Source organism: Symphalangus syndactylus, chromosome 6, assembly GCF_028878055.3.
Source record: "Symphalangus syndactylus isolate Jambi chromosome 6, NHGRI_mSymSyn1-v2.1_pri, whole genome shotgun sequence".
NCBI lineage: Eukaryota > Metazoa > Chordata > Mammalia > Primates > Hylobatidae > Symphalangus > Symphalangus syndactylus.
The window spans coordinates 93,845,622-93,867,474 of record NC_072428.2 but is presented as its reverse complement, the minus strand read 5'-3'; the positions used below and the strand labels follow the sequence as shown (position 1 = coordinate 93,867,474).

The following is a 21,853-nucleotide window of genomic DNA, read 5'->3' as shown; positions in this document are numbered from 1 at the left end:
AAATTATTTTCATGTAGAACCTATGTTATATCAGTCCTGAAGGAAGGCCTTAGTCGTGTGTGTGTGTGTGTGTGTGTGTGTGTGTGTGTGTGTTTCTAGAGAAAGATGGTTCTGGATAACCACTATAAATCTCATTGTTTTCTTTTGGGAGATAATGTGTGCATATTGATGTTTTTGTATTTTTATGAAAAGTAGAAGATTATTTACGTTAAACACTTTTTAATGCCACTTATCTTTTTTTTTTGAGATGGAGTTTCACTGTGTTGCTCAGGCTGGAGTGCAGTGGCACGATCTCAGCTCACTGCAGCCTCTGCCTCCTTGGTTCAAGGGATTCTCCTGCTCCAGCCTCCTGAGTAGCTGGGATTACAGGTGCATGCCAGCATGCCCAGCCAATTTTTGTATGTTTAGTAGAGCTGGGGTTTCTCCATGTTGGCCAGGCTGGCCTTGAACTCCTGACCTCAAACGATCAACCCACCTTGGCCTCCTGAAGTGCTGGGGTTATAGGCGTGAGCCATGGTGACTGGCCAGTGAGACGTATCTTGAAAGCTATATTCCTCTTTTGCTAATTTGACGTTAAGAAAATGAAGATAAAACTCTAGAGCAATCAGAAGTGCCTTTTTTTTTTCTATCTTAGAGGACTTGACATATAACAGTTTAACTTGCTAGATATTGTACATGATTGAACTTAAAAAGTAAGTGTTTTTAATGAAAGATGTAATCAGGGATTTAAGTATCAAAAACCCTTGAAATACGTTTTTGTTGGTTCAAATCCATTTACACAGACCTTTTCAGCACAGCAAATGCTGGGAATGGACAGAGTCTTGGACAATTCATGTCTATAAGAAATGCTGCATTCTCATGGAGGTTTTCAGAGTAACACACCTCAGTGTGTCAATTTTAAAAAGTCTTCTGGGGATAGACATTTGTCTTAAAAAGGGACTACCAAAACTGTTATTACAGCACTTTTAGTACACCTCTGCCAGATCTCAGGAATTACTTTCACAGCTCATAATGCTAATCTGTAAGTAGAAGTTCTATTTTTAAATAAAAAATTGTCAAAATGTCCGGTATTTGATGGAGAAGTATGAATCACTGGCAAATCAAGTGTTGAAATTATAAAATTGCAGGAAATATAATGATACTCATCTTTTTAAATTTTCATAGATAATTTACTTTTTGTTTCATGCATCAAGTCACACTTATGATTTTAAATCTGAGGAAGATTACATCTTAAAGATGTCCACCCAGCTACTTGTCTTAGATGCCTCATCAATGAGCAAAGATTTATTTTATTTGCCTGGAAAGAGTAAAACTGTTGATTCATTATGTGTAAAACCTTACAAGTTTAAATATTAAACAGCATATGATTATATGGCTGATAGCTGAATTTCTCAAATGTTTAAAGATGGAAAAAAATTCCATAGCAAAATTGACTCAAGAAATAGCTCTACGATAGCTTATTATAATACTTGTCTGCACTTCTATAAATTCAATCACTTTCATGAACAAATATTTTCAATATACAAAGTTGCTTGAATGACAGTTTGACAGCTGAAAGCTGACAATGGAAAATTATACAGCAAAGACTCCAACATATTTCTGTATTAAGACTGCCCATGTTTATTTCTGTACCTTCTTCCATCCCTAATTGACTTTGCAACTGTCCCTTCCTCTGGACAAAGGTGTATAAATTAGCTTGGATAATACTATCTTTTTAGAAACATTGCTAAATAGATGTATTGACAAGAGCAAAGTTTTCTTGGCCTGGCACAATTTCAAGTTCTAATAGTAGCTAGAAAGACCTAAACTCTCACTTTAAAAATGAGGAAACTGAGGCCCAGAGAGGGGTGAGCTCTATGTCACAGAGCTACATGGTGACAGCCCACAGTAGAACCCAAGATTTCTACTTCCCTTTTCATCACACCATGATGAACCTTCACTCTATGATCCTCTGGGCCCTCAGAGGGCTGAGCTCCACCATTCTGCTCTCCATCTGTTCCATCATATACTAATAATCTGGCCAAAGCAGCGAAGCATAGCACTTGAAGACCACAACACTGATCCTCGAATACTGATGAAGATGGGGATGTTTCATTTGGATTTATTGATGTATATGAACCATGACCTTATATTCTTGGTTTTCTGGAACAGGCTTACTTGCAGATAACTATATTCTTTCCAATAAAGGCATTTGTTAAGTGTATAGCACTAACTAGAATTCAATCTTTAATCATAAGTGAATCAGAATAAACTTCCAAATCAGAACAAATCTGTCAGGTGATCCATCTTTCATCTTTCATTTTCTTTAAGCATATGTGACTCTCTAAATGTCCTCTCTCTGTTGCCATCCACTCTGCTAGGCTCATTGCCTCATTCTTCTAATTTAATCTTCACAACAGTCTTATGAAATAAGCAGTGTTATGCCCATTTTGCAGATGAGGAATCAGAGGCTTGGCACATTTAAATAGTTTTCTCCTGACACAGATAGTTCATAGAGTATTAAGTGCAGGATTGCAACTCAGGCTTATCCTGAGTCAATTCAGGCCCTTAACCAATGCTCTTCCTATGACCACACAAAGTTGATTACTACTATATGTAAAGGTAGAGGAAGAAAATGAGAAAAGAAACTCTTAAAAATACTGTCATGTGGGGTCCATGAATATGGAAATGGTTAATAAATTGATTAATAGGTATTGATTTGAGTTTCTAGGAAAACTTCTGGGGGAAAGGAAAAACTTTAAATAAGAGAATGAAGATGTCTTGTGATTCATTTAAGGAGTCAGAATGGCATGTTACACTAGAACAGTAGAGAAAAATACAGAGAAAAATCTTCAAGCTTTCCTCTTTTTCTTGTAGATCTTCCTGATACAACATTACTTGTGCTCCATGTATAAGATTTTCTTGCTATGCTCATGGCATAAGATTCAGTTTTCTGGATTCATCTGGAAATTTTCCTTACGTAGAAAATTCAGTCGTTCAGTTGTGTCCAAATAATGAAGCATTATTGTACGTACATATATATGTATGTACAAAAATTATAAATACTCTAAAATTATAAATATTCTCCCCTTAAATTAAGTATAAGACAAAAGTAATCAGATTGACTCATTGAAGTTCTGATGTGATTGGCTTCTCTACCTCAGCTTCTCCACCTCAGCTTCTCCAACTGAAGATAAAGTTACTCTTATTTAGCATTTTCCTAATTTATTTCAGAGAAAAGTTCATGAAGAATTGCTTAAGTGTATGCCACTTTGATACTCCTGGGTGTTAGGAACTGTAAGGACACAAAGCACTGTCACTTGCCTATAACTTTTCTCATTTCCCATGCAGTGTTACTGAGAAACCTCAAATTGACAAGGATGTGGGTGTTACCATATAATGGAGGTGGGAGAGAGACTAGCCAGAGGATCATAAAAGACAATTGGCCATGTATTAATATGTAGAAAGAGAAAGGGTTTCCAATGACCTTCCAGGGAAACAAATGTAGTATCTGTTAACATCCTCATCATTGACCTAAAACAGAGGGAAAAGAGCAAGTTAATTAAGTTCTCAGATGATACTAAACGGAGAGATGTTTGTTGCAAAATACCAATGAAGAATAAGACAAAATTTAAAAGGTATCTGGAGATTGTTAGAGACAGGAAATAACTAGGAAAGAATTGAGCTTAGATATTCAAGCAAATGTGTCTAGAGAGGGGGCAATTTTAAACACTGATATTAGATAAGCTAGAATTAGAGTGCAGTAATGAAAAAAGAGGCCTAAGGTGATATTAGGAAGAAAATTAGGTAGAAACTTGAAATGGAATATAGTTAAAATGCTACTGTATTTAGTATTCTTGTATTGAGATTCTGCATAGAGGATCAGGTAAACACTCTTTGCTGATGAGAGCTCATTTGGAGTTACTTGATTACAGATTAATTCAGGGAAGACTTAAATCTAAAAGTAGTAAGAAAAAGAAAAGATTGGCCGTTGTCATATGTGTGCAAATATACTACAGCCCAGGGAAATCCAGTGCTAGCCAGCTATAAACTGCAATAGAAGACCCTCTTTCCTCAAAATATCTCCCTTACCTGTCTGAACAAGTGCATGAGGTTCTTTTTTTTTATTATTTTATTTTATTATACATTAAGTTTTAGAGTACATGTGCACAAAGTGCTGGTTTGTTACATATGTATCTATCTGCCATGTTGGTTTGCTGCACCCATGAACTCGTCATTTAGCGTTAGGTATATCTCCTAATGCTATCCCTCCCCCCTCCCCCCACCCAACAACAGTCCCTGGTGTGTGATGTTCCCCTTCCTGTGTCCATGTGTTCTCATTGTTCAATTCCCACCTATGAGTGAGAACATGTGGTGTTTGGTATTTTGTCCTTGCTATAGTTTACTGAGAATGATGTTTTCCAGTTTCATCCATGTCCCTACAAAGGACGTGAACTCATCATTTTTTATGGCTGCATAGTATTCCATGGTGTATATGTGCCACATTTTCTTAATCCAGTCTATCGTTGTAGGGCATTTGGGTTGGTTCCAAGTCTTTGCTATTGTGAATAGTGCCGCAATAAACATACGTGTGCATGTGTCTTTATAGCAGCATGATTTATAGTCCTTTGGGTATATACTCATTAATGGGATGGCTGGGTCAAATAGTATTTCTAGTTCTAGATCCCTGAGGAATCGCCACAGTGACTTCCACAATGGTTGAACTAGTTTACACTCCCACCAACAGTGTAAAAGTGTTCCTATTTCTCCACCTCCTCTCTAGCACCTGTTGTTTCCTGACTTTTTAATGATTGCCATTCTAACTGGTGTGAGATGGTATCTCATTGTGGTTTTGATTTGCATTTCTCTGATGGCCAGTGATGATGAGCATTTTTTCATGTGTCTTTTGGCTGCATAAATGTCTTCCTTTGAGAAGTGTCTGTTCATATCCTTCGCCCACTTTTTGATGGGGTTGTTTGTTTTTTTCTTGTAAATTTGTTTGAGTTCATTGTAGATTCTAGATATTAGCCCTTTGTCAGATGAGCAGGTTGCAAAAATTTCCTCCCATTCTGTAGGTTGCCTGTTCACTCTGATGGTAGTTTCTTTTGCTGTGCAGAAGTTCTTTAGTTTAATTAGATCCCATTTGTCAATTTTGGCTTTTGTTGCCATTGCTTTTGGTGTTTTAGACATGAAGTCCTTGCCCATGCCTATGTCCTGAATGGTAATGCCTAGGTTTTCTTCTAGGGTTTTTATGGTTTTAGGTCTAACATGTACATCTTTAATCCATCTTGAATTAATTTTTGTGTAAGGTGTAAGGAAGGGATCCAGTTTCAGCTTTCTACATATGGCTAGCCAGTTTTCCCAGCACCATTTATTAAATAGGGAATCCTTTCCCCATTGCTTTTTTTTGTCAGGTTTGTCAAAGATCAGATAGTTGTAGATATGTGGCATTATTTCTGAGGGCTCTGTTCTGTTCCATTGATCTATATCTCTGTTTTGGTACCAGTACCATGCTGTTTTGGTTACTGTAGCCTTGTAGTATAGTTTGAAGTCAGGTAGCATGATGCCTCCAGCTTTGTTCTTTTGGCTTAGGATTGACTTGGCAATGTGGGCTCTTTTTTGGTTCCATATGAACTTTAAAGTGTTTTTTTCCAATTCTGTGAAGAAAGTCATTGGTAGCTTGATGGGGATGGCATTGAATCTATAAATTACCTTGGGCAGTATGGCCATTTTCACGACATTGATTCTTCCTACCCATGAGCATGGAATGTTCTTCCATTTGTTTGTATCCTCTTTTATTTCATTGAGCAGTGGTTTGTAGTTTTCCTTGAAGAGGTCCTTCACATCCCTTGTAAGTTGGATTCCTAGGTATTTTATTCTCTTTGAAGCAATTGTGAATGGGAGTTCACTCATGATTTGGCTGTCTGTTTGTCTGTTATTGGTGTATAAGAATGCTCGTGATTTTTGTACATTGATTTTGTATCCTGAGACTTTGCTGAAGTTGCCTATCTGCTTAAGGAGATTTTGGGCTGAGACAATGGGGTTTTCTAGATATACAATCATGTCATCTGCAAACTTCTTTAGAGTCACCACTTTCATTTAGGTTGCTCTTCCAACATTTCCATTCAATTGTGCATTGATCACCTGGGAAGAATAACTCTGGAAACGAATTTGTTTTAAAAACTTCAGCAATGTGGCAGAAAGCAGGATTCTGAGTTGAGGGGGCAGGACAGCCCAATATGTGACATAGACTCTGTGCACAAGGTCAGAAGGGCAAGAAGGGGCCAGATAGTGAAGTCCTGGGCAGCTTTAGGGGACTCAGTTTCTGAGGGTCTGGGGAGAAAGGATGCTTAGGGGAGTGCTGACTAGAAGGTTGCTGACTGGGGAAATCACCCTAAGGAGTGAAAGTAAAAGTCACCTAGCAGGTTAGTGAAAGTCACCTGTAAGGAGTGAAAGTGAAAGTCACCTGTAATGAGTGAAAGTGAAAGTCATCTTGGTTAGTGAAAGTCACCTGTAAGGAGTGAAAGTGAAAGTCATCTGGGTTAGTGAAAGTCACCTGAAAGCAAATGTTTTCTCATCCACATAAGAAAACAAAGTGGCTGTGGCCACAGCTATCTATTTTTACAGATCCTATGGATGCAACAAGGCAAAGCCATTTGAATAACTAGCATCATTCTCACCAGCTTATTCTTTATAGAAATGCTATTAGCTTATCCAAGGTCTTTATGCCAATACCACTATATCATTCATTGGATAGATTCATAATTTGGGCTCTGAAAAAAGTTGCATTGGATTTAATACCTGACATGTACTTACTTCTGGATGAAAGGAAGTTTTGGGGGTCAATTTTAAAAATCCGTGTTCGTTTATGTCTGCGAAGGGAAATCCATAAGGAATTAATTCTGCTCAATGAATTTTTGCCCTTATGAAATTGTTTTAACACCAAACATTGCCTGTTTCTAATATTGTACTAGAGGCATTTCTTTACAATCTGGTACATATGTAGTTTGAGCTTCTTAGCATAACTTACGGTGAATTAATGACTTGTTATTTATTGCTTAGCCACTCTGCAGAAGTGATTTATAGGCCCGTGCTATGCACTGGTGGTTACTTTGCAGTCTCTGTGCAGGCTATCTCATCAATATCATTAAATGAATTCATAGTGACACGGCTCTGCAACTGTAGTTTTTGATATGAGGGATAACTGAACATAAATCAGGACTTAATGTTTAATTCATAAGGTGTACCAATCTCTCATGTGGGTGTAAGTTGGGTTACAGATGTCACAAATGTGTTTTACAGTACCTCTTGTGATTAAACCCAGGCCCTTCTGCATGACTTTATGCACCAGGTGAAAATAATAGGTTGCTCTACACTATGCCATTTTTCAGATACAGGCAATTTATTTTTATTTAGGCAGATTGGCTTCTATTGCCCCACAAGCAGGATATGTTTTAGAAAGTAACACTGAGAGAAGTATAATGAACAAACAGCTACATCATTTGTAATTTTCATATATGCCTTAAGTAGTTACATATGAATAATAATTTATTTTTAAAAATACCTTTTGCATAAGATTTCTAAAAAATAAATAATTGAACATTAATGCCAAATCAAAATAGTTTTTATTTTAAGCCTTAACATTTATTTTCATTAGTAACTTTCAAAGTGCTTAAGTAACTATGGGAAAATGGACCTGGTTATCTTTTCTTGTTATTCCAATCCAAGCAAAAACATAGTACAGCTTAATATGCAGCAAGGAAAGTCAGTTCCTTTCTTGTTTGGAAGCAAACAACTATACAGAATAAGATAAATCAAGATATATTTATATGCTAATTTCTTTAAAAAGGGAGAGAAAGTTAACTCTCCAGTGTCAGGAGAATTTTTCTGGCATTGTTGTTATTGCTGCAATGACCAGTATTTATTCTTTGAACAAACACTGTGCACATGCACTGTAATCCATGCAGAAGAGGCAAGGTTTTTTTTTTTTTTCCCTGCAGGGAAGGGTAATCTGTCTCCAGCAGTGCTGCAACCAGGAGCGCTAAGATAATAGCGAGATTGCCAGGTTGGCGCGCCTTGTCACTGGCCCGCTGTGTAGTCCTGTGATCGGCTCTGCTGACTGTCAAGAAGAAAGAATGTGACATATTTCTGCCAAAGAAAATAATTCCAACATATGGAAGAAACTGACACAAATGTCTTCTCCTCCTTCCTCTGGTTCCAGTTGATTAGACCTAGCTTTAGGTCGTGATGATTGTGAAGACCTAGTTATTTGGGCCTTGCACTGAAAAGAAGATGGATGACCTATTGCTTTCAAGGCCCGAGTGACAAAAGGATGAGAGGAAATGACATTACTTAGTAGCTTAATAAGTAATTGATTTCATAACGCTTGGGGCAAGGGGCAGAGTAAATGCACACATGAGAGCAGAGGACGCCCCGGGCATGTCAGCAGAAGGGAAAGAAAGTAAATGTACAAGTATTAGGGAGTAGGGTGCCTTGGAGGGGAAAAATTACTACAGAAGGGCAATGGTAACAGCAAGGTAATTGAAGTAGTTCCTTTGGTCTGAATTGTGAGATTAATTAAAAGTGGGGAATTTATTAAAAGTAGAGGTTTTCTGTAAACAATATCAGCCAGGAAATCTACTTTCTGGAATTTGTATAATTTAGGAATAGGTTCCACTGCGCACAAGTGAAAACTTGAGTTTTAGTGGCTTAAAAAATATGAGTCTCACCCAAGAAGTCATAAAAGTCACACTTCTCCTGTTATGTGTGTCTCTGATGCTTATGGTCACAGCAGGGATCCTCTTTTAGCTGACTGTTTCTAAATTTTCCTCCATATCTCTAAATAACATGCTTATTTTGCCAATTCTTGTTTCTTCTAGTTTAGACATTACCTATTAACTTTCTACAAATGACAATTAGATTGTCATGTTAATGATCTACAGTGTTAATGATCTAGAGTGCCGATTACATAAATACCATTCACAGCCCAGCCGAGTCAAAGACTGCACTGTAATTTCTTTTCCTTTCCAAACCCAAGTTTTTTATTTTCGTAGAATTAGTAATTGCCTTGCTTTTCACTTGCTTTGTTTTCTAAGCATTTATACCTCCCCTAATTGTATAAACCTTCTCTCAACACATTCAAACCCACTACAGTTTCCATCAGTCTGAACCTCTTGAATAAATCTCTCCTGGAGGTGGCTGGCTGCTCGCGAGGCCTGTAGCACAGGTGGTACCCTGGGGTTTCCCTCTCTCTCTCCCGCTGCTTTGGACCTCCAGTTTCCTTTGTTTTACATCTTTCTCTTTTTTTCTACTACCTGCACCCTCACCCCCACTTTTGTTACCACTGTCATTATTTGGAGAAAATCCTCCAGTACCTCACAGAGTCGACAGAAACATTTTTCGAGACTTTGTTGGTCTGAATATGTTTTAGTTCTACACTCTTGAATGATAGGTTGGTTGTGTGTAGAACTTTAAGTTGGAAATGTGTCCCTCAGAATTGGAAGGCAATGCTCCTCAGAACTGTAATGCACTGCCTTCTAGCTTTCAGTGTTGCTTGAGAAGCCCAAGGCCATTCCCATTCTTGACCCTTTCTAGGGAAGAAACTTTTGTTCTTTACACTTGCTTGGGGTGTTCCCTTTGATCTCAGGAACCTGGAATTTCTTGATGATGTACATTTCATGATTCTGTTTTTACCATTGAAACTCAGTGGGCCTTTCCATCTGCAAACTCATGTTTTTGAGGACCAGGAAATTTTATTGCTTTATGTCATTGAGGATTAACCCCGTTTCTGTTTCAGTTTTCTCTTTTTTCTGGAATGCCTCCATCATAACGTTAAACATTCTGGACAGATCTTCCAAATTTATTTTTTTCCTCCTATTTCTACCTCTTTTTACTTGTACTTTCTGAGTAATTTCCTGATCTATATTTTCCAAATCTTCTATTGGTCTTTCAGCTCTGCCATAATATTTCAAGTTTCCAAGAGAATTTTTTTCCTTGTGAATATTTCTATTTTCATAGAAATATTTTAACTTCTATAAAATATTTTTTCTTTGTATCACTGTATATTCTCTATTTTCTTAAAGTTGTATTTTTTTTCCTTGCTGTTTGTATTGATCTCTTTCATAATACAGATTTTCCTAAAAAGTCTAGTGATTCTTGGCCTGGAAGTTCTGTGCTAGGGAAAGCAGGAGTTGAAGAAAGGTTTTTTTGTTTTTTGTTTTTTTGTTTTTTTGGGTTTTTTTTTTTTGTTTTTTTGTTTTTTTACACTTTAAGTTTTAGGGTACATGTGCAAAACATGCAAGTTTGTTACATACGTATGCATGTGCCATGTTGGTGTGCTGCACTCGTCATTTAGCATTAGATATATCACCTAATGCTATCCCTCCCCCCTCCCCCCACCCCACAACAGTCCCTGGAGTGTGATGTTCCCCTTCCTGTGTCCATGTGTCCATAGAAAGGTTTTTGATGGTTGTCTTTATTGTTGGTTGCTCTGACTTGGCTGATTACCTAGAGAGTCTCATATTTTAGTATCTTCAGATTTTTCTCTTAGGCCAGAATCTTTTAAACAGACTTTCCAATCCCTTGAAGGAGGATATATACCTAATTTCCAGCCTTATGAAATCCAAGAGGAGGAAGAAAGCTGGAGATCTGATTCACATCTAAACTTTTACTTATCTCTGTTCTCAGAAGAGTGTCCCACCCTCAGTTGTGCCTAGTGTCTCTGGAGAATAAACTTCCAGTCTTCTACTGGTGGGATGAGGGCCTGTTATGGGGCTGCATAGAATTGCAGAGAGGAGCTCTTTGGTTCAACTGGATAAAGAAAATGTGGTACGTATACACCACGAAATACTACATAGCCATAAAAAACAATGAAATCATGCCCTTTGCAGCAACATGGATGCAGCTGGAGGCCCTTATCCTAAGCAACTAATGCAGAACAGAAAAATAAACGCCAAATGTTCTCACTTACAAGTGGGAGCTAAATACTGAATACACAGGGACACAAAGATGGGAGCGATAGACACTGGGGACTGCTTGAGAGGAGAGGGTGGAAGGGGAGCCTGGATTGGCAGGCTACCTATCAGGGACTATGCTCACTACCTTGGTGGTGGGATCATTGGTACACCAAGCCTCAGTGACATGCAATTTACCCATGTGACAAACCTGCACATGTATACCCTGAACCTAAACTGTAAGTTGAAAAATAAAATAACAAAAAGCTTCACGAATAGACTTTCAGTAAATAGTGTCTGTTTTCAGTCTCATCTCCATCCTAACTTCAAAAAGTATCCAGTGCCACTAATTTCTGAGCCTCTTTCCACTTACCCTACTGCTGGCTTCGGATTCAGTGTTTTAGTGTGTTAGGTAGTTGCAACGTATCTGTTGGCTTTCCAGTTTCTCATATTTTGATATTGTTGTCATCTCTCTTGTCTTCTTGGCTCTTTGGGTGTATGCTTTTAAAAAACTTTATTCTAGCTGGTTTCAGGAAGAAATGGAAACTAATATTGTATTCAATCCACATCTTTAAAACCTGGCAAACTCTCAGTTGCCATTTAAAACAGCTCCGGTACCTCCTCTCAGTCTCTCCATTCAGATTAGGATCTTCCTGTGCAGCCATTGCACTTACCACATTCCACTGTAATTGTCATTTCGTGTGTCTCTCTACCTTAGTCTGCAAAGCCATTGACTTGAAGGGGTATATTATTCCTCTTCCTAGTTCCAGTGCTTGCATGGAGCCTGTAACACTAGGTGTCAGGAAGAACTTGTTGAATGATTAAGTGTGGATATTAGGATAGGAAGGAAGAGGCTCTTTTCCTGGCTTCATCCATCTTGAAAGGATTATACTGACTCTAATGGATTTAGTTGTAGTAGTACTTGATTTTAAGGCCAAGAAGAAGATAAATTGATTTTTTAAAAAGATAATAATTCACTTTTTAGATTCTCTTGATGGTTACTCAAGTCACTGTTTTTCTGCTTTCTTAGAATGTGGGAGAGATGAATCATATTTTTCCATAAAAAGTGCTTATGGCCGGGCACGGTGGCTCATGCCTGTAATCCCAGCACTTTGGGAAGCTGAGTCGGGTGGATCACCTGAGGCCAGGAGTTCAAGACCAGCCTGGCCAATATGGGAAAACCCTTTCTCTACTAAAAATACAAAAATTAGCCAGGTGTGGTGGCAGGTGCCTGTAATCCCAGCTACTTGGGAGGCTGAGGCAGGATAATTGCTTGAACCCAGGAGGCGGAGGTTGCAGTGAGCTGAGATCACGTCATTGCATTCCAGTCTGGGTGACAGAGCGAGACTCTGTCTAAAAAAAAAAGAAAAAAGAAAGAAAGTGCTTAGAGTGAGTTCCATTCCCCCTCAATAGCAAGGATAATGATTGTTTTCACAACTGGACTAAGCTGAAGTCCCTTTCCCCAATAATTATAAATAGATGTAACAGTCATCTGGTGTTTAGCTCAGATGTTAGTGAAATGTTGGGCTCTTTTTCTCTTCTTGAATACATATGGTAGTATTATGCCCTTGTCACCTGAAAAATTAAGCGTGACTATTTTAGATTTCTCTAAAAATACATACTATATTTTCCTTACCAACACGTAGAGCATTTTTTCCAAGATGGGTAAAAACTCCTTGCAATTGTTAAAGCTTGACTTCTCCTTACTTATCAACTCAAAATTCATGTTTTCTTCCACATATTTTCTCTTTTGTGTGAAAAAAAAATTCTATGGACCATGGTGAGTCAATGCTCCTTCCCCATGGAATAGCTGTTAAGAAAGGCTCTTGGGATGGCAATCACTGTCCTCTCTAGCCTCTCCTTGTTATTCAGCATTCTTCTAGACTCTTGTGTGTCTGTATTCTGCATGTCCCTTAAGTAAAAGCCAACAATTTGGCTTATACTTCATTTTAAAAATGACTAAGGGACCAATTATAGCACATTTTGATAAGTAAAAAGAGCCTGTGACCCAGCAAAATGTGAACAATCTTCCACATCTCCAAGATAAAGTGAGCACCAGGCCAAGGCTAAGAGAAGAATCTTCAGATTACAATCCAGTTAGAAGGAAATTGGCTGGAGGATTCAGGAGGATTTGTGAGGGGGTGGACCCACTCATGTCTCTGACACACACTTTGGCATGTTGTTTTAAGTATTTAGACCAGAGGACTAGAACATTGAAAATAGAGTTCAAATTTTAATGACAGTTTTACAAATCTGAAAGTTGGCAACACATGTAGTTGTCAGTTATATAATTTTATGCATGGATGTGCCACACATATGTACTCATTTCACATGCATGTTCATATATCTGAAGTTGGTTAGAAAGACTTTTGGGAAATTAGATTTTAATTCTCTACATGTATTGAGTCTTTTACTGTTTACAAAGCACTTTCACATCTGTTGCCTTATTTGGTACTCACAGTAGCAACCTGTGAGATAGGCAAGCCAGCTGTCATTCCCATTTCACAGATGAAGAATCTGGTGCTTAGACAGGTTATACTATTTACCCAAGTTCACTCAGCCAGATTGTTAGTGGCAAAGTCAAGAGCAGAATCCAGTTTTCTTGACACTGAGTTGTTTTTTTTTTCCGCTCAACCTGATGGAATATATATTATATAACTGATTATATATAATGCATACGTAATAGCTATTAGATACCCGATTAGGTATTAAATTATTTCATGAAAGGCAAGTCCCTGCTAGACCTCCTGATGAGCAACAATTGCAAGTTACTCATCCATGATAATTTGTTTACTTCCCCACATTAAAACTATCATTAAAACTATGTTGGCTGGATGTGATATCTAGCAAAAGAAAAAAGGAGAGAAAATACATTGCCAAAAGCCACTCCTCACTGAATAACGTGGGCAAGCTGTTTTCTAACCTATTTTTGCAACAAATATTTAAGATTAAGGAGTTTGATTTGTTACAAGAAGTAACCTATTATTATTTTCTACATTATTTCTTAATGATAACATGCATTAGTTTATTAGATCTGTCTAAAAGATCTTGTTTCTTATTCCTTATAAATAATTTGTGGATACCCAGCCACTGCAGAATCAGATTTGGTGTTACTACGCATTATTTATGACCATATTTCTTTAAACATATTCTAACCTGGAAGCTGTGTGTAGATTTTACATTTACATAGCTAATATATGCATTGTCGCTGCCACACAGTAGAAATGCTTACCTGACAGGCTGTGACCTGCATAGTATAACAGGCATTATTCCTAATTTGTCAGACATTCAGAGCATAAATGATGGGTTTCTTTTCATACCGCGATTTAGTGCCATTTTATTTGAAATAGAAAAAAATTCCAGCAACTTCAGACAAAATTTGGGATTTATCCTCATTAATATTTTGGCTTTGCTATCAATCATGCAGGTATGTTAGACATAATTTAGAATAATTCTTATATGTACTTGAAATAATCTTACTTTTAACCCCAAACTGAATCAACTTTTTAAAAATTTTCAATAAACAAATGCAAGACAGAAAGATTAAAGATATGAATAATTTAAAAATATTGCAATGGTAGGATTTTTTTCCCTCTGCAAGATGAGGAAATGCCTAGATGTGATAAAGACTGTCTCTCTGAGCAGTGCTGATGGTGAAGCAAATTACATGATGGAGATTCTCTTTCCAATGACACGTCATTTGAAGATCTTAAACACAGAACTCAAAGATTCTCAGTGGTTTTTATGGCCTTGAGGTATTTTTAGGTGCATTTTCCACCCTTTATAAAAATTTCCACCTTTAAAAATATCTAGCGAACCCCAATTTCTAAAGCATTTCCTGTAACTGCATCTGTTGCTAGGAGAGGAGCAGAAGAAAAATGACAGGCTCCTAAGATCTGTAACCTTGCCAGTTGCTGTTATCTTGGAAATGTAGTAGTCAAGGTGTCGTCAAGAGTCTTATAATGATCTTTACCCATTATAATTTGCAGGAGTGCCTGAAAAACTGTATAAGCCTCTAAGTTCCTTCTACCGTTAGAAGCTGAATATCTAACTTCAGTCTCTAAGCAACTTGATAACAAGGTTTACTGGATATTTATCCCCCATAGAGTATAGCATAAAGTCTTAGAAAGTGACAAAGAGTAGTTATTTAATCAATCATTGGACAAGTAGGTAGTCATGGAGTTAGTGTCATAATTTGCAATTATCATCACTCCAGCCAGGTGTCTTTTATTGAATACTGTGCTAATTGTCCAATCTCTGACTTCTTAAAGTTTATTATATAAGGAAAGAACACTGAGTATATTAAAGATATCTAGCATATAAAGAAGCATTAAGCAAAGTCAATGAATTAAGAGTTGAGATGTATTTAAAATCATTAGGTATACAACGGTGTTTTAATCATCATCACTGTGGGTACATTAGTGTGAACAAAAGATTAATGTCTTTAGTGAAATGGCAGGTGAAAAAGCAGCAATCGTAAATGTATTTATAAAGTAAGCTTGAGTAGGAGTAAAGGTAGAGTATTTTAGTGTTGCAATCATTAAGCTGGACAGGGTTTTAGGGGAAGAAAGGAGCTTATTCTTGGCCCACAAAACAGACTCAACACTGTGGTTTTCATGTACCTAAGTGAGTGATTCTATTTTGACCCAAATGTAAATTCACTTTGAAATAGGGCCTGGGAATGTTCATCCTACGTATTGATTGGAGAAATGAAACTAATATTACAGTGTTAAATTACTTTGTAAAACAAATGCTGTTGATTTACTTCATGTTAAAAGGTTGCCGGCATTCTTAAAGCAGTTGTATATTGTGATGGTGGTAATTAGGAGGTTTTGTTTTTGTTTCAGCCAGTAATGCAAGCATTGCAGGAATTCTTATATCTACATTTTATGTGAAAGGTACACTTTATAAATCCCTTCTTGGATATTTCAGATATAGTTATATATCTATCCCTAAAGCCAATCTGTGCCTTTAAATTAAGCCCGTCCTCTGATTTCATAAGGAGACCTGCAATTATATTGGTACTTAGAAGTCTAGTTTATTTTCTTAGGGATTTAATGCACAGTGCTAATATTATCTTTTACTACTAAACAAGATGCTTCTCAAAATTTCACATTTGGGTATCTTGAATTTGTGTGACTTCTACAGCACTTTTATATTTAAATTAATTTAAATTCTGGTGAATCTTGGTCTAAGAGTAAATCTAATATATAAAATCCCAAGTCCACCAAAAAGGCCAATTACGGCATTGTAATTTGTTTTACAGTAATAATCTTTTAAACTGTGTACTTAATATTTAAATGTCCTAATACACCTTTTCAGTAACATACATATTACATCATATGAAGCAAATATCAGTTGACTTTGATTTATTTAGTCATGTCTTAATTCTACTTTGGCATTGAAAATGATAAACTTAGCACTTGATCATTTTTCTTTTTCCCTCTAAAAAGTTTTGCAAGACGCTGTGACTAAATTTTGAGGGCTATAAGATTGATTCCTTTATTTTTTCCTGAATTTGTGAAACTTACTGATCTTTCATCTTGCTCTCACTTTCATTCTCTTATTTTCATGTTCAAACAACCTTCTGACCAAGAGGAAACCTGGTTTGTGTTTATTTTGTTTCTCATTAATTCAGTAATTCAGAAATATATACTGACACTTAACTATGTGCCACGAATTATGCCAAGCCCCAGAAATATGTAAATACGTACCAGTGCATTAGTAAACAAGTAGAAGTGGTCCCTGCCCTCACAGAACTTATATTACTACTACTGCTACTGCTGATACTACTAATTACATCAAAATTATTATTGTGGCTAACACATACTGAGAACTTACTATATGCCAGGATAAGTGTTTTGTGTGGATAAATTCTTTAAACCTTCACCATTACCCTATGAGGTGGGTACTATATCATTAGTGGGGCACAGAGAGGTTAAGTCACTTACTTTTTTTTTTTATACTTTAAGTTCTAGGGTACATGTGCACAACATGCAGGCTCGTTACATAGGTATATATGTGCCATGTTGGCCCACTGCATCCATCAACCCGTCATTTACATTAGGTATTTCTCCCAATGCTATCCCTCTCTCTGCCCCCCACCCCACAACAGGCCCTGGTGTGTGATGTTCCCCACCCTGTGTCCATGTGTTCTCATTGTTCAGTTCCCACCTATGAGTGAGAACATGCAGTGTTTAGTTTTCTGTCATTGTGATAGTTTGCTGAGAATGATGGTTTCCATTTTCATCCATGTCCCTGCAAACGACATGAACTCATCCTTTTCTATGGCTGCATAGTATTCCACGGTGTATATGTGCCACATTTTCTTTATCCAGTCTATCATTGATGGACATTTGGGTTGGTTCCAAGTCTTTGCTATTGTGAATAGTGCTGCAATAAACATTACATGTGCATGTGTCTTTAAAGTAGCATGATTTATAATCCTTCGGGTATATACCCAGTAATAGGATGGCTGGGTCAAATGGTATTTCTAGCTCTAGATCCTTGAGGAATCGTCACACTGTCTTCCACAATGGTTGAACTAGTTTACACTCCCACCAACAGTGTAATAGCATTTCTATTTCTCCACCTCCTGTCTAGCACCTGTTGTTTCCTGACTTTTTAGTGGCCACCATTCTAACTGGGGTGAGATGGTATCTCATTGTGGTTTTGATTTGCATTTCTCTGATGGCGAGTGATGATGAGCATTTTTTCATGTGTCTTTTGGCTGCATAAATGTCTTCCTTGAGAAGTGTCTGTTCATATCCTTCGCCCACTTTTTGATGGGGTTGTTTCTTTTTTTTCTTTTAAATTTGTTTCAGTTCTTTGTAGATTCTGTATATTAGCCCTTTGTCAGATGAGCAGGTTGCAAAAATTTTCTCCATTCTGTAGGTTGCCTGTTCACTCTGATGGTAGTTTCTTTTGCTGTGCAGAAGCTCTTTAGTTTAATTAGGTCCCATTTGTCAATTTTGGCTTTTGTTGCCATTGCTTTTGGTGTTTTAGACATGAAGTCCTTGCCCATGCCTATGTCCTGAATGGTATTGCCTAGGTTTTCTTCTAGGGTTTTTACGGTTTTAGGTCTTACATGTAAGTCTTTAATCCATCTTGAATTAATTTTTGTATAAGGTGTAAGGAAGGGATCCAGTTTCAGCTTTCTACATATGGCTAGCCAGTTTTCCCAGCACCATTTATTAAACAGGGAATCCTTTCCCCATATCTTGTTTTTGTCAGGTTTGTCAAAGATCAGATGGTTGTAGATGTGTGGTATTACTTCTGAGGTATTTTATTCTCTTTGTAGCAATTGTGAATGGGAGTTCACTCATGATTTGGCTCTCTGTTTGTCTGTTATTGGTGTATAAGAATGCTTGTGATTTTTGGACATTGATTTTGTATCCCGAGACTTTGCTGAAGTTGCTTATCAGCTTAAGGAGATTTTGGGCTGAGACCATGTTGTTTTCTAGATATACAATCATGTCATCTGCAAACAGCGACAATTTGACTTCCTCTCTTCCTAACTGAATACTCTTTATTTATTTCTCTTGCCTGATTGCCCTGGCCAGAACTTCCAACGCTATGTTGAATAAGGGTGGTAAGAGAGGGCATCCCTGTCTTGTGCCAGTTTTCAAAGGGAATGCTTCCAGTTTTTGCCCGTTCAGTACGATATTGGCTGTGGGTTTGTCATAAATAGCTCTTATTATTTGAGATATGTTCCGTCAGTACCTAGTTTATTGACAGTCTTTAGCATGAATGGCTGTTGAATTCTTTCAAAGCCCTTTTCTGCATCTATTGAGATAATCATGTGGTTTTTGTCGATTCTTTAAACCTTCACCATTATCCTATGAGGTGGGTACTATCATTAGTGGGACACAGACAGGTTAAGTCACTTATGAATGTGCTTTGCCTCAGTAAGTACTGAAATCAGATTCAGACTCGGATTCCAGGGCCTATGCTCTTCACCACTCTGCTACACACAAATAGAATGCTTAATTATAACTGTGACAAATGCCATGAAAGAAGAGTCAAAGTTACAGTGAGCAGCTGGAATAAGAAATTTGATTTAGTTGGGGAATTTAGTTTAGTTTGGGAAAGGCCTCTCTGAGGAAGACATTTAAGATGATACCACATCTTGGGATGACTAAGGAATAATTTGGAATTGGCCAGGAAAGAGGATTCCCCCAAACGTAATTGGACAGCCCGTGCAAATTTTCTGAGGTAGGAGATGGTTAGGTTAGAGGAACCGAAAGCATGCACTGGGCTGTGAGTGTGAGAGGTGACAAAGGAATATTGATAAGAGAGTAACGTGAATTACAGAAGCACTGGTCTCTTCCCACAGGGGCACCATTTTTGAGCAGTATAACTTTGCCATGGTTCTAATTGTAGTAGCATCCTATGTAACTAGACCTAATCATATAAAAATGCAGACTAGGGGTAGATAATGCATTATTTGAGACCATCTTTATCATAGCTGTGTGATTTCCTGTGTGTTTCCTACTCAAGATTGAAGAGACCTCTAAGTATAAAGTATTGGAATCTCTAAATTAGTTATTTAATATAAATAATTTTGGCACCATTTCAATTCAATATTACTAGTAAGGTTGTAACTCCATGGATATTCTTATTGCAAATTGCAATTTTGTTACTAGGTGTGGCTCTCATGGCAACCCATGACATGTGAGAAGCAAAAAGAAAAGAGGGGGTAGGTCTGAAATCAGTGCTTGAGAAACTGATGCTATATGAGGGAATGGCTATAGGCCCTGGGCAAAGACCAAGGGACACTGATACTTGGGTTTCCCTTGGTTGGAGCCCAGTGACAGAAAATTTTGGTAGCTAACACAGAAGTGGGAGGAAGGCTGGTTTGGAGCTAAAGCTCTAGCTGTGGGTGACCATGGTATAAACTTGAAAACACAAAATCATTTGTTCATTGCTTTATCTCCTGTACCTAAAATAGAGCCTGGCATTACAACCTACTTCTAAGGAAGTATGCACCTAGATAGAAGCCCTAAACACTGAGATAGCATGGAAGCAGGCAAAGGAATGCCCTAGAGATGTCCTCGTGGGAAAGGGGTCCTGGGTCTGCCTGGCAGAGGAGATTTATAGAGAACAACATGGGTGCTCAGGAATGATGACTGGCCGCTAAGATCCTATATCTGAGAAGTCAGGTAAATTCTAAACCTTACTGGGTAACAGCCCAAACCACTATATTCTTCTTCCTGCCCTTATAACTGGTTTAGCTTCACCTTTTGAGTGACAGGCATGATTACCTGCCAAGCAGATATTCATGGGCATTAGCTCATTGAGTCTTCTCAACGATAACACGTAGGCCTCATTATTGCCAGTGTTTTACAGATAAATAAATGGAGGCTTAGAGACATTACTTAATTTGCCAAAGATCTTAATACTATGGAGTGTTGTAGCTAAGATTTGAACCTAGGTTTGACTGCAGAGCTCATATTCTTAATCACAATACCTTTCTCCTTTTTAAAATACATATTTGTCTTCAAGTTGCTATCAGAAGAAGACTATAGCTAGTAAGGGCTCACAATGACGTATATTCAGTAACAAAACTGCTCTAGAATTTATTTTGCAAAGACAGTGAGTAGTACTGTCCAGGACTGGGCAGTCAGAGATGTCTTCACATAGAACTAACTCCCAAGAGTACGGAGCAGAGAAAGCCTGAAGAAGCAAAATGATGGCTGACCGAAGGCACAAATCACAGTGCATGTAGAATCCACACAAAAAGATTTTAATCCGTGACTTATTACCATAATTAATGATTTGTTGTTTTCTCTCAAATGAAAATGAGTTCGTCAGATGTAGTGATTGAGGAAGCTAATTACACATAGCTGCACAGGGCCAGCCCCAGGCAAAATTGAATGTCTTTTGGCTTTGATTTGTTACCTCCTTTCTTGGCAGCATTTCTTTCCCTTCACAATTCCTTTATATACGCCACATGCCCCGGATTTTCATGCTGCCCTTATCTCTCCTTCCAGAAGAAAATTGATGTAATAAACGAGTTCATAATAGGGTTGGTTGGTGATTTAATAAATTACATTGCCTGGAAATTTTTGTATTTACAAAAGGGGTCTCACTAACTGTGATAACGGTATCTTGGACTGGATATTGGAGGGATAAAGGATATTACCAGAAAAAAAAAAACTGGTAAAATTGGAATGTTAATTTCTTAAGGACAAATGAACCATGGTTATGTCAGAAGTTAACAGTAGGGAAATTTGGGTGAAAGGTATTTGTGAACTCTCTTGTTCTATCTTGGCATTGTTCTATCTTAGCAACTTTTCCATCAGTCTAAAATGATTCCTGGCCAGGCACAGTGACCCACACCTATAATCCCAGCACTTGGGGAGGCCAAGCCAGGTGGATCACCTGAGGTTGGGAGTTCGAGACCAGCCTAGCCAACATGGAGAAACCCTGTCTCTACTAAAAATAATACAAAAATCAGCTGGGCATGGTAGTGGGTGCCTGTAATCCCAGCTACTCAGGAGGCTGAGACAGGAGAATCACTTGAACCTGCAGAGGCAAGTTGAACCTGAGGCAGAGGTTGCGGTGAGCCAAGATGGCACCATTACACTCCAGCCTGGGTGACAAGAGTGACACTCTGTCTCAAAAAAATAAAATAAATAAAATAATTAAAATGATTCCCAAATAAAACATTTAAAGGAGTAAAAGGAACTTACGGAGAGATCAATTAATATTCTAAAGAACAAATCTCTAAGTAAGAAATTTTAGGCAGGCAGGTCTTATCACCGAAGTATATAAGGATAGTTCCTTATATACTTCTTATGGATCCATAGTTATGTATCCTTACTTTCTTTTTCTTTTTCTTTTTTTTTTGTAAGATGGAGTCTAGCTCTGTTGCCTGGGCTGGGCTGGAGTGCAGCAGGGCGATCTTGGCTCACTGCAAC

At 37.7% G+C, this 21,853-nt stretch overlaps 1 protein-coding gene across 2 annotated transcripts in view; it reads left to right on the top strand.

The window, feature by feature from the left end:
- RELN (reelin) overlaps nucleotides 1–21,853 on the top strand; it is a 533,709-nt gene that overhangs the window by 175,215 nt on the left and 336,641 nt on the right. The gene's annotated exons all lie outside the window — the stretch shown is intronic.